The following is a 12,784-nucleotide window of genomic DNA, read 5'->3' on the forward strand; positions in this document are numbered from 1 at the left end:
GCGCTGTCGCGAGCTGCCTGTCCAGAGGTGGTGGCACAAAGGCGCCCTCTACCGCATCGGCGACCTTCAGGCCTTCCAGGGCAGCGACGCGGGCAACCTGGAAGGTGAGTTCTGGTGCACACCTCCCTCCCTGTCCCCATCTCGGGGCACCCCTGGTTTCACCTGGCCACCTGCATTGGACTCCCTTCCCCCTCTTCTTCCCTAGACGACTGGGGACAGTTCTCCACCCCGCCCCGTTGTCTAGGACTGCCCCCTCTTTTCTTTGAAGAAAACAACCCGGCCCCTGCTCTACTCAAGGGTGCCTGACTCCTCACTACTGTATTATCTAAATTATATAATTTAGATAATGAAAAAGTACAGTGCGTGGGAGCCAAGATGGCAGCCTCCACCGCCCAGGGCCGAGTGACAAAAGCCCAGAGCAAAGCGGGGGACCGCGCGAGGGGGCGCCCCCACCCTCCCACCCCGCTAGCCCGGCCCCGTGATCCTGCTGCCGCCGCCGCCGCCGCCCCGGGACGGGCCCAAGGCCGAACTGGAGCCTGGTCTCTGTCCCGCGCCCCCGCTGGGCTTGGGTTCTGAGGAACACACAACGGTGGCCATGGACTTGGGGGCCCCCTGCTTCCTAAGAAGAGCTTGCCTGTCCCTGGGGCCTTGGAGCAGGTGGCTAGTCGACTGAGTAGCAAAGTGGCCGCCGAGGTTCCTCATGGCAGCAAACAGGAGCTGCTGGACCTCAAGGCCCAGAGCCAGCTGTGAAGTCTGCGGCGCCTGCTTTGAGACCCATAAAGGCCTGTCCAGCCACGCACGTTCGTTCCCACATTCAGCAGCTGGGGGTGGCGGAATCAGAGGGCAGTCGTGGCCCCATCGACCTCCTCTAGGAGCTGATGAAGCAGAAGGGCCTGCCCGATGTTTTTCTCGGGCTGCCACCAGGCCTAGCTAAAAAGTCCAACTGGCCTAAAGAATTGGTCTCTGGGGCTACCAGGCCAGGTCTGCTTACCTTGGCCAAACCCCTGGACACCCCTGCTGTCAACAACGCCATCAAGTCTCCTCCTGGCTTCTCAACCAAGAGCCTGGCCCACCCACCCAGCTCTCTGCTCCTCAAGAAGGCGCCGCTGGCCCTGACTGGCTCCCATACCCCCAAGAATAATGAGGACAAGAGCCCCCAGCTGTCCCTGAGCCCCTGGCCAGCCTCCCCAAGGTCTGAGGATGAGGGGCCCCTGAATCTCACTTTACATAGTGATGGGGGCAGAGAGCTGGACTGCCAGCTCTGTGGTGCCTGGTTTGAGACCCACAAGGGTCTGTCCAGCCACGCCTGTGCCCACCTGCGCCACCTGGGAGTCAGCGACCCGGACGCCAAGGGACCCCCATCCAAGTGCTCCACAGGCTCAGCAGGAGGGACAGCGTCCAGATCTGCCTCCCACACGGGCGCGGAGCCCTGGCCCAGCTGGGGCGGCCTCCTCCCTTGTCTGCGGCCCTCTCCTTGCTCCCCGCCCACCGCCGGCCAAGAAGGCCAAGCTGAAGGCGTGGGTACGGCCAGTCCTTGGGGGAAGTAGAACCTCTCGGCCGCCTCAGCCACCGGCATTTTCTGGGCCTCTGATATGGAGCCATCTCCTCTCAACCTCTCCTCCGGCCCAGAGCCAGTTCCAGACATCCGCTGTGAGTTCTTCAAGAACCACAAGGGCCTGTCCAGCCACGCACGTTCCCACCTGCGGCATATGGGCATGACTGAGTGGTACGTCAGTGGCTCGCCCATGGACACGCTGAGGGAGATCCTGAAAAGACGGACCCAGTCTTGGCCAGGTGGATCCTCCACCCTCCAGGGCCCAGCCCAAAAGCCCTAGCAAAGGTGGTGGGCACTGGAGAGCCTGGCAGCTCACTAGAAGCCCGCAACCCCTCGGACCTTCACATCTCACCTCTGGCCTGCTGCCACCACCACCAGGCAGCCCCCTGGGCCACTCACCAACTGCCTCTCCTCCTCCCAGGGCCCGGAAGATGTTCCCAGCCTGACTGCAACCTCCCTGACTAAGAAGCTAAAGCCTGAACAAATGCGGGTGGAGATCAAGCGGGAGATGCTGCCAGGGGCCCTTCATGGGGAACCGCACCCACCTGAGGGTCCCTGGGGGGTGCGGCGGCGGGAAGACATGACATCCTTGAACCTGTCGTCCCGGGAGAGCCAGTGAATGATATCTGCTGTGAGTTCGGCTGTGAGTTCTTTGAGAATCACAAGGGCCTGTGGAGCCAAGCACACTCCCACCTGGGGCAGATGGGCATGACTGAGTGGTCTGTCAACGGTTCACCCATCAACACGATCTGGGAGATCCTGAGAAGCGGTGCCTCATCAAGGAGCAGCCAGCCGGAGACCTGGCTCCTGCCTTGGCTGAGATGGGTCTTCTACAGTGGCCCTGGGCCTGTATAGTCCCCACTACCACTTTCGCCCCTGGCTGGCCGACCAGGCAAACCAGGAGCTGGGCCAGCCCAGGTTCCCGGGAGCTCAGCCTGATACCCATCACTGGGGCCAAACCCTCAGCTACCGGCTACCTGGGCTCAGTGGCAGCCATGTGGCCCCTGCAGGAGGACGTCTCCTCACCGCAGAGGTCAAGGCCAAGACCTACATCCAGACTGAACTGCCCTTCAAGGCAAAGACCCTCCACAAGAAGGCCTCCCACTCCTCCACCGAGGCCTGCTGTGAGCTCTGTGACATTTACTTTGAAAATTGCAAATCCCTGGCCAGCCACGCGCGGGCACACCTGCGGCAGTTTGGTGTGACAGAGTGGTGTGCCAACAGCTCGCCCATCTAGACACTGAGCGAGTGGATCAAGCATCAGCCCCAGAAGATGGGTGACTACCACAGTTCCATCCAGGGCGGCCGCCCCTTCACCAAGAAGTCCTGCAGTGCTGGCCATGGCCGTGACAATGACAAGCGACCACCCCTGGGGCTGGCACTTGGGGGCCTGGCCTTGGTTGACTGCAGTGCTGGTGGGGAGCCAGGGCTCGAGGCTGGCCGGGCAGCTGACAGCGGTGAGCGGCCTCTGGCAGCCAGCTCGCCGGGCACTATGAAGTCTGAGGAACATCAAATTTGCAGACTACAACAAATTTGAGCGCCAGCAAGCCCGCTCCCCAGATTCTTCTGGGGTCTGGGGAAGCGAGGAGGCCAATGACTTGCTTCGGAAGCTGGAAGAGGTAGAGCAGCCTCCACCCCGGGTGCGGCCAGTCCCCTCCTTGGTGCCCTGACCTCCTCAAACATCACTCGTCAAGTTTGTTGGCAACATCTACACCCTCAAGAGCAGGTTCTGAGAAGTGGAATTCCAGGGCCCCCTTTCCATCCAGGAAGAGTGGGTATGATGCTTACAGCGGCACATCCTGGAGATGAATTTCTCCAAGCAGATCCTGCACCTGAGGAGCCCCAAGCCCCGCTGGCACAGACAGCAGCAGCAGAGGCACCCTAACACCAAAGCATTCCAGATTTCCTCTTGTGCCACCTCTGTCTCTTGTTTCTCCTCTATGTCCTCCTCCCTCTCTTCCTTTTTCTCCGTTTCCAAAGGAGCAAGCCAAAAACCTCAAACCGGTGCCCCTCGGGGGCCTGGGCACACTACAAATGGGTGCCTGGAGCCAGTTAGCCACCCTTCCCCCAGCCAGAGGACTCTGGGGCCACAAGGGTGTCTTCTTCCAGTCCACACCCACCTGGTCCAGCAGGGGTAGCAGCCAGTCCATGGTGGCAGCTGATCTGGTCACAGGGGAGGACAGCATTACCCCGTGGCTAGCAGCCAACAGGGCTATGTCTGCTATCCATGGTCATTTGCAGAGACCCCAAAGACTTCTGTTCTGGTCCCCTCTTGTCCCCATGTGTCCTCTCACACAGGCACATGCAAACATACACGCACACATGCACCTCGTGAGACCCGGGATCTGCCCCAGCCTCCCAGTTCCCAAGTTAAAAGATCACATCATGCCACAGTGCTTGCTCAGGGGAAGCCACGCTCCCTCTGTGGGCCCACTTGGGCCTGGGAGCCCCTATTGAGCCCACAATGCCACAGAAATTCTTGTTGGCTACCCCCAGAGGGGCATTCCTAACTGGGGAAGAGCTCAGAGCTGACAGCTGAGCTCCTGCCATGTCAAGGCCCCCAGAGCCTCAGGGGCTCCAGGGCTGGATGGTAGAGGGGGATGGGACTCTCCTCCCCCATCCCTCCTTCCCTCCCCCTTTTCACTGTTGCTTTCTATGTATAGTTCCCTAGATCTTTCACTTTTTTTTTTCCCCCCTCGGTACTGGGGATCGAACTCAGGGCCTTGTGCTTGCGAGGCAAGCACTCTACCGGCTGAGCTATCTCCCCAGCCCGATCTTTCACTTTTATAGAAACCCATTTTGTATAGAGAATAAGGAACGTGGATCTTTTTATTTTGCAATCCTGGGCCAGCTAGATACCTGGAGAAGATTGTCCTTCTAACTTTTTTCAATGGCCACCTTTTTGTTATTGATGTACCTAGAAGTATGTAAATTAAATTTCTCTTCTGGAAACACGGGCGGGGGGGGGGAATTACATTTGAATTCCTGCCTCTACTACACCATTGGATAATCCTACAGAGATGAAAGAATGTGAAAATATGCAAGTGTATATTCATGCCCTTTGGAAGAAAAAGAAATTTCCCCGAGTCACTCATCTTTTATCTAAAATGTGAAACCAAGGTACACGTTTCATTTTATACTTTTTAATGTCTTAATTACAAGCAGTCCTCACTTTGCCCAATAGCATGGGGCTATAAAATGCCTATGCAACCTGAAATCACACAAGGGTATCATATTAACCAATGAGAAACGTTCTGATCCATGATCTTTACTTTTTATAGAAATAGTAAAATAGGTTCAAATGTATAATAAATTAAAAAATAGTAAAGCTAATATTTTGTACATTATAATTGAACACATTGGTACTATTTATTGATGAACTTTGAGTTCGTTGAATATCACTTGGCTTCCTGTTATTAATCTTAAAGTGCAAGTATCTTCTCTGCCTTGGTAAACTGTCATCCTCTTAAGACTGGATCACCTTCTAATATTTAACTTCTTATACTACCAGTGTCATAAAATAATTTAGTCTTTTATCTCTTACCTTTTTATCACTTTCTCTGGGACATCTTTTACATTATAAATGCTTTCCACATTTACCTTAACAAGTTGGCATTTACTAAGTTCTTCTGACTGCATATATAGTCTCTGGAACATGAGATATGTCAGCATTCCCCTAAACAGCTATTCCTTTTATAATTCCAATTTATATTTTATTCATATTTCACTTTCATCACTTTCACTTTTCCTTTCTCACTGTACTTTCACCTTTACCAATTCCCTCTTTTCATTGTTAAATATCAACAAGCTTAACCCCAGTAGACATGGAGGCAACACACACTTTATTGTCAGTGTGGATAATAAATAACAGAAGCACACTGATCAACCACCAACAGACTCTGAAAACAGTGACGCAGTTGATCATTTGTCATGATGTGAATCAGCTAATCACATAGTGAATGCAGACTAAAGGGCTACAGCAGTTAAGTTTGTACTTTTTCCATTTATTCATAGTTAATATATCATGGTAACTGAAACTTTAACCTTGTTCTTGGGGATGGGTTTTATTAAACTAAATCATCACCAAAATGTGTATGTTAGGGAACTTGCAAAAAAGGGACTGTCTGCACTTTGTAAATGTTTTCTCAGATGTGTAAAATAATGTAGTTTCAGATTTTTAAACAATTTTTACCATTTTTTTTACACATAACTACATCTTTAACCTATGCTTAAAAAGTGGCTATTATTATTTATTAATGTCCAAATATTTTTATTTTGGTACCAGGGACTGAACTTAAGGACATTTAATTACTGAGCCACATCCCCAGCCCTCTTTGTATTTTATTTAGAGACAGTCTCACTGAGTTGCTTAGGGCCTGGATAAATTGCTGAGACTGGCTTTGAACTCACAATCCTTCTGACTTAACCTCCCAAACCACTGAGATTACAGGTGTGTGCCCCTGTGCCCCCTAATGTCCAAATCTTTTATAGGTAACAATTTTCATAAAATGTTATGTAGTTTCACATAAATTCAGTTGAAATGGACAAATTTGAAGTGTTTCATTAAAATTCAACTAACTGTTGAATTACACCATAGATATCGACAACATCTACCTTTTCTTCATATGGAAAAAACAAATCTTTATGGACTACAGCAATAGAATGCTTCACTACAGTTCTCAGTAGTTTTATAGAGGTTGCAGAGTTTATAGTTCGGCACAATAACACAGGTTCTCTCCAATTCACCCAGAATATTAATAGTAATATTAATTGGATGATGTAATTAATATTTTGGTTCTTTAGACAGAACTTCTCCTTGAAATTTGCAATATTTTGTATTTCCATGCATGATAGAGTTGCATAATACTAAGGAAATGCAGGGGGGGATATACTTTAGAGATGCATGTATAATGTCCTTTGACTTTCATTCCCACCGTTCTCTAGAGCGGGTAGAACAGAGCAGAAAAATTATATTTTGTTACCTGTGTTTGTTACTTTAGTGCAAGAGCTGCATTCTATTTCACTTAATTTTCATAACTACCTGTTATATTTTAAATGTGAGGTGTCCCCCAAAAGCTTGTGTGAGATGATGAAAGCAGGCTAAGAAGTAAAATGATTGGCTTATGAGCCTTACCCCAATCAGTGCATTAATCCTCTGATAGGGGTTAATTCGGTGGTAACTACAGGCAAGTAGAGTCTGTCTGGAGGAGGTAGGTCACTGAAAGCACACCTTTGTGGTTTATATTTGGTGAGCTGAGCTTCCTATCTCTTTGCTTCCTGTCATCATGTTCCCAGCTGCTCTCCTCCACCACACTCTTATGCCATGATGTTTTGCCTCATTCCAGGCCCTGAGGAATGGAGTCAGCATCTGGACTGAGACCTGAAACCATGAAACCCATGGGTTATTGAAACCCAAATAAACTTTTCTTTCTCTAAATTTGTTCTGGTAAGTTGTTTTGGTCACAGCAGTGGAAAAGTCTCACTAATACACCACTGTAAGAGGAAAGTTATATTCATTCATCTGTTGAAGGGCATCTAGGTTGGTTCCATATGCCCTTTAGCCAGGAAGATACCATGGCAGACTGAAGTATGGAGCAAACTTAGCATGTTCTCTTCCTATTAAGATCTGGAAAAAGTATCAAACAGTGTCCTGCAGAAATCTTTTATCTTGCTCCAAAATTTCTGCCAGGTCTCAGCTTTTATATCCTCATGTCCTCTTCATCTTCTCAATTTCCCATTTCCTTGTTGGATTATCTCTTGTCTGTATATAATATTTGGCAAGATTTTTATTCAAATGGGGGGAAGATTTTTATAATGCCTTGAGTACATTAGAATTCACTGATATTTCATGTTTGGGATTTCAGAATTGGGGTGGATAGGTGAAAGATGGAACAGTTGATAATATTCCAAAAACCAGAACAGAATAATCTGCCAATGTTAAAATAATTCTCAGTCTCCAAATTATTAGAGAATTTCATGATCATTTCTCATTTAATCCAGTGTGTCTTTATTTGTCCTTCCTCTCATTTCTCCTGTGTATTCATTCCTTTTCTTATAGTTCCTCTCCATTTTCTGCTCCCTCTCAGGATCAGGAACAAAGGTAACGTAACTTGTTCTTTCTCTTTGTCTCATGCAACTTAGCTCCTTATTTCTCCAAGGTCCTGGTATCTGTTAACCTCTAAGCACAAAGTTTATGAAGGTGTTTTTGTCTCATTCATTAGCATTAAAAGATTCATTAAGAGATGAGAATTATATATGTATGTTATTTTTTATATTTTCATTTGCCTAAATCCATGATGCCTTACTCATTACAATAGAGTGAGGATGCTATTTTTCTGTCATTCCTTACCTAGCATTTAGTCACTAAATCTTCACACTGCTCTCTTTTCAATAACCAGTACTTTTGGAGCAATTCTCTGTATATTTCCACGTGGTTCTAGGATCTTAGGAAGAATGTTGCAGTGCTTTGTGTAACCTGGTGCTGAATTTTAGTGGCCCTCTTTTACATGAAACAAAAACTACAAGCAAATATATATCAGAGTATTTATAATCAGTAATCATGAGAAATTTTAAAGATAAAAAAACTGCCATTAGGTTAACAAAAAAATCTATGAAATAATATTTATGTTCATGAAAAGTCTCACTCATTTTTACTCTTCCAGTCCTATATTTTTTGACTATAAAATCACTTTTTCATACAACTATAAACATTTATATTCTTCTGTATATACAAAATGTTTTTTATTATATTAAGTCTATTTCTTTCCTCATCACAGGTCTTACAGGTTAAAATCCCCTGTCACTGGATCTCCAATATTTTTCTCACAACATAGAAAATTCCAAAAACTCCTATGACTGTACAGAACAGGTTTTTTGTTTATGTCTTACTAAATTTGTGCATTATACATCTTATGTTGTCTTCACTTCAGTTTTCTCTGTCAAACTCCATTTAGCCCACCTCATTATGTCAGTCTGTCTGGAGAACAAAGGTAATGGAGTCTGATGGTAGGGTAAGAACTCATTAACACATCATATGTAAAATTTATACTAGTGCCATCGTATTTTTTTGGAATTTTCATTCTTCTTAACTCAATGTCTTATGACTGCTCCTATCTTGGAAGAAAGAAGAAGATATTTTCAGATTTGGTAATTTTCATCTTTTCTCCATCTTCCCATGTAGCTGCTAAGGTGTTACATTAGGTCCAATTATGCTTTGCTATGAATTCAGACCCCTGAAATTGTCTTGAGCAAGGGATGCATAAGAGATTCTTTGAATTAGAGAATAGAATTCTCATCCCAGTTCTATGATTATTTTAATATTAGCTAAGATATAGTACCTCATACTTTCATGTAAGGAACAGATGGTAAATAAGCCCTGTTCTCAGCAGGTAGTGATGCATGACTGTAGTACCAGTTACTTGAGAGGCTGAGACAGGAGGATGGCAAGTTTAAGGCCAGCCTCAGCAATGCAGCGAGACTCTAAGCAACTTAGTGAGACCCTGTCTCAAAATAAAAGAATAAAATGAGCTGGCGGCATACCTCAGTGGAAAAACATCTCTGGGTTCAGTCTTTAGTACCCCCCCCCAAAAAAAAAAAGTAATGTCTGTTTCTTCTGTTTACAACAATAAGACTGAGCACCTGAAAGAAAATAATGATTTGCAAGAACAGCTGACTTCATAAGAAGTTCACCCAGAATTCTGATCTCTTGGAACCAGTTTGGGTTATGATTAAACCTATTGAATTCTCTCAGCCGATAAGTGAGAATCATATCATCCCTTCTTACCTCATGTTCTATATTCTTCAATTGGCTTTTGATTTGCAAGCCCTTTCTAATTCTTTGTACACTGTAATTATGCCTCTTTAGTAGGCAAACAATTAGCAGTCTATATGCATATACTGATCTCATAACAGATTGCCCCTCAAAGTATATCATCTAGAAATAGATCCAGGGATTTCACCACAATGGAGCAGTAGACAACTTGGGACTGGGTCTGAGGCAAACACAAATGACCTGGCAAGAAGTAAGGTAGTTTTCAAAAATGTAGACTAAAAGGAAGTAATGATTAAGTAGTATCCTTTGGAGAAAATGCAAAATAGCAGTAGCAGCTCTGCATCTGAAATATGGTGTCCATATTTACATAGATTTTCACATTTACTGTTTTCACAGTAAGCAAATAGGTACATGAAATCATTCATCCAAAGCAAGCAGAGTTACATATTAAAACACGATTGTCTGCTTATTATTGCAGATAAATGAAACCAAAAGCTAAGAGTCACAAAGAAGCAGCTCATGGGAACTTTTCTTTAGTTAACATATAGGAAAACATAAAGATTCTTCAGATTCTTCCAAGAACTTCTTGAGGGAATTTTGAGACACTTGATTATCATCTGTAATTACTGGGATAGTACAAGAAGTTAAACCCTGGTGCTATGCCAGGAACTGAAGATAGGGAGAGATTTCCTCACCGTACACAATTTTAGTGAATATGAACTAAGGAACTATCTAACATACTAAGACTGATAAAACTAACTACTATGCATTTGGAAGTAAAATTAATGAGTTTCTGATGTCCATATTACTTTCCTATAAAAATCTTATACAGTCTAATAAAAAAAAAATCTCAAGTAACAATGTTGACGAGGGTAGGGTCTTGGGGGAGGGTAACAAAGAAAATAAAACAGAAGCAGAAAAGCACATAGGTTTAGTTCCATAACAACAGTTGGAAAGAAAAACAGAAAAAGTTAAAATGGGACAGGGCCAGCAAAAACTGAGAAGAAAATCACAGTTTAGCCCAAATTCTGGGCTAAAAACTGTGCCAGGCAGGACAAACATTTTGTCGCATCCACAGTTGGCCAGCCTTCCTAGAAGAAATTAAATAAACACAGTTTTTTCCATCTTCAAATAGTAACAAGTAAAATTGGAAAATGCTCTTGAAATGAGTTACTTCAGTAATCCCTATAGAAAAATCTTGTAGAGGAATTGCTAGTGGAAGTTTACCTCCCATCAATTAAGGACAAGCAGAATGGGTTGGAATTGACCTGAGAACTAATCACTCCTGGGGAGTGCTAACTTCAACCCAATGCTCCTCAGTCTCTGCAGAAGTTTAGTCAAAAATGGGTCAAATGGTATCCTACCCATCAAGGTGACAGGTAAAACCAAAGTGAGCTATAGCAGCAGGGTGGAAGTTTCTGTGCTACAGACTACCCACAGTAGAACTTGCACCCACAGTCCCCACAGTTCTAGATAGCAACCAAGTACTTAGATAGCCTCACTCTTCAGAAGTCTCAGCAGAGGGAAGTGGGCAGCCATGATTCACAACCACTGGCAGTAGGAGCTCAGATGCTGACACTGTATCTCACTCATGGGAATGGTACTCCAGTGATTGACACCAGCCAGGATAGAGGTTTCTTTGCCACAGACCACCCAGAGAACCTGCATTTAGAGGTTCCACACTTGCAGACAGCCAACAAGCCCCTTTAGAGGGGAGGGGGAGGACAGTATCTCACAGCAGTCAGCATGACACCCCTGAGCTCTGCACACTATGTCTCTGTACTCAACAAAAACAGCCAGTTACCTCCAAGCATTCAGACTGCGGTCCCTGGGTGACAAATAAGAACTGGCTGAGAAAAGCAGGGCAACAAGGGAGGAGAACCTGTGCTTCAGCTCCTCTAGCAGATCCAGAATTTCCAGTTAACTCAACTCTCATTCAGATGCAAAAATCTAATAGAAAACAATTCCTGAGGATAACTCCAAGCAGACATCAGAGAAACCCAGGGACACAATGGTGGTATACCCCACAAAGGGGCTTACAGAAGAGCACCTAACAGGAACCAACACCAACTTGTGTGACAGATACAAACCTACAGACCTGTAACCTGTGGATAGAGGGAGCAGAAGCTCTGAGTCATCCAGTGCCACATCAAATAGACAACAATACCTTTAGACTACCACATTACACATACTCCAAAATATGCATATGGGAATTCACAGTAGATTTGATAGCCCTGGATACTCACAGCATTCCTTCAGGAGGGCACACAGGTCTATGCCTCCTAAAAGGGAATAACTTGACTGCTAAGTCACAATTAGGGATAATCTTCTCTGACCCAACAGAAAGATAGTAAGCACCCAGACATACCAAAGAGCAAAGAGGTCTCTCTGAATCATATCAGAGGTGATCACGACCTCCATATCCGGGAAAACAAAGAAGTAAAACCAGAGAGTAGTGAGCTTTTACTAAAGATTGCAAACCTGATAAAATCTAAATTAGGAAGATTGAATGAGAAATCTCTCTACTTCATCATGGACTATCATCAGTAGTCCTAATGTCAAATAAGGTATTATAGATGTCACTTTTTGTATTGTACTGGTAGATGTTCCCTTGTCATTTGCTACTGCACCCTCTGCCCATTTGATTGTATTTCTTCTAATGTCTTCAAGCAATAACTGGAATCTTTGATTTCTCAGCATAGGATTGTACTTATTCCTCTTATTTCCTCTTTTCCCCTTTGCTTTACCTGCTCCTTCCTCAAATCCCAGTTACCGTCCCTCTGTTTTGTTTTGTTTTTTTCTTTACTTTGGTTTGTACTATTCTTTTTCTTTTTATTTTTTCTCTTCTCCCATTTTCAGATCCTATATGATATAATAGTGATTACTATATTTTACTAATTTCTTAACCTTTTCTAGAACATTGCTATAGTTTATATCTAGATTAGAAGAACTTGGAGAACATGTTAAAGTCCCTCCTGCCAAGATTTATTATTACATGACTTTGTTTTGAAGTGGTTGCAGTTAATAGAATTTAGTATCTTCTCTTCAAGTGTACTGATACTGAGGAAAGTAGAGGATGCACGTTGAGTGAGACGAAGCAACACTTTGATATTCACCCAGCCTGGGACACGTAAGAGAAAGCTCACTCAATCTTTCTTGCCTACAAGTTGATAATCATTCGAACAGATGAGTAGACATAAAAATATTGTGGAAAAGCAAGGGGATAAAACCACATCAGTCAATATAACATCAAAAACTGTTCCCATTGACAACATAGTGGAGAAAATATAAGAAAAATGACTTTTTACACCTATAATTCAGTTAAAATATTCAAGGAACTAAAAAAGTCCATTTCTTACATCCTAAGAGAAAAAATGCAGGAAGTATAAGATCATTTCAATGAGAGATATTCTGAAAAGTGACCAAAAAGAAATCCAAGAAGGGCAAAACTCCAAGTT

General features: G+C 44.7%; 1 pseudogene across 1 annotated transcript; it reads left to right on the top strand.

The window, feature by feature from the left end:
• The first annotated feature begins 375 nt into the window (after positions 1 to 375).
• Positions 376 to 3,502, top strand: LOC306660633 (protein Wiz-like; annotated as a pseudogene). The gene has a single exon. The product of its transcript is annotated as a protein Wiz-like (transcript).
• The last annotated feature ends 9,282 nt before the right edge of the window (positions 3,503 to 12,784 follow it).

This window comes from Sciurus vulgaris (assembly GCF_902686455.1).
Source record: "Sciurus vulgaris genome assembly, chromosome: 4".
NCBI lineage: Eukaryota > Metazoa > Chordata > Mammalia > Rodentia > Sciuridae > Sciurus > Sciurus vulgaris.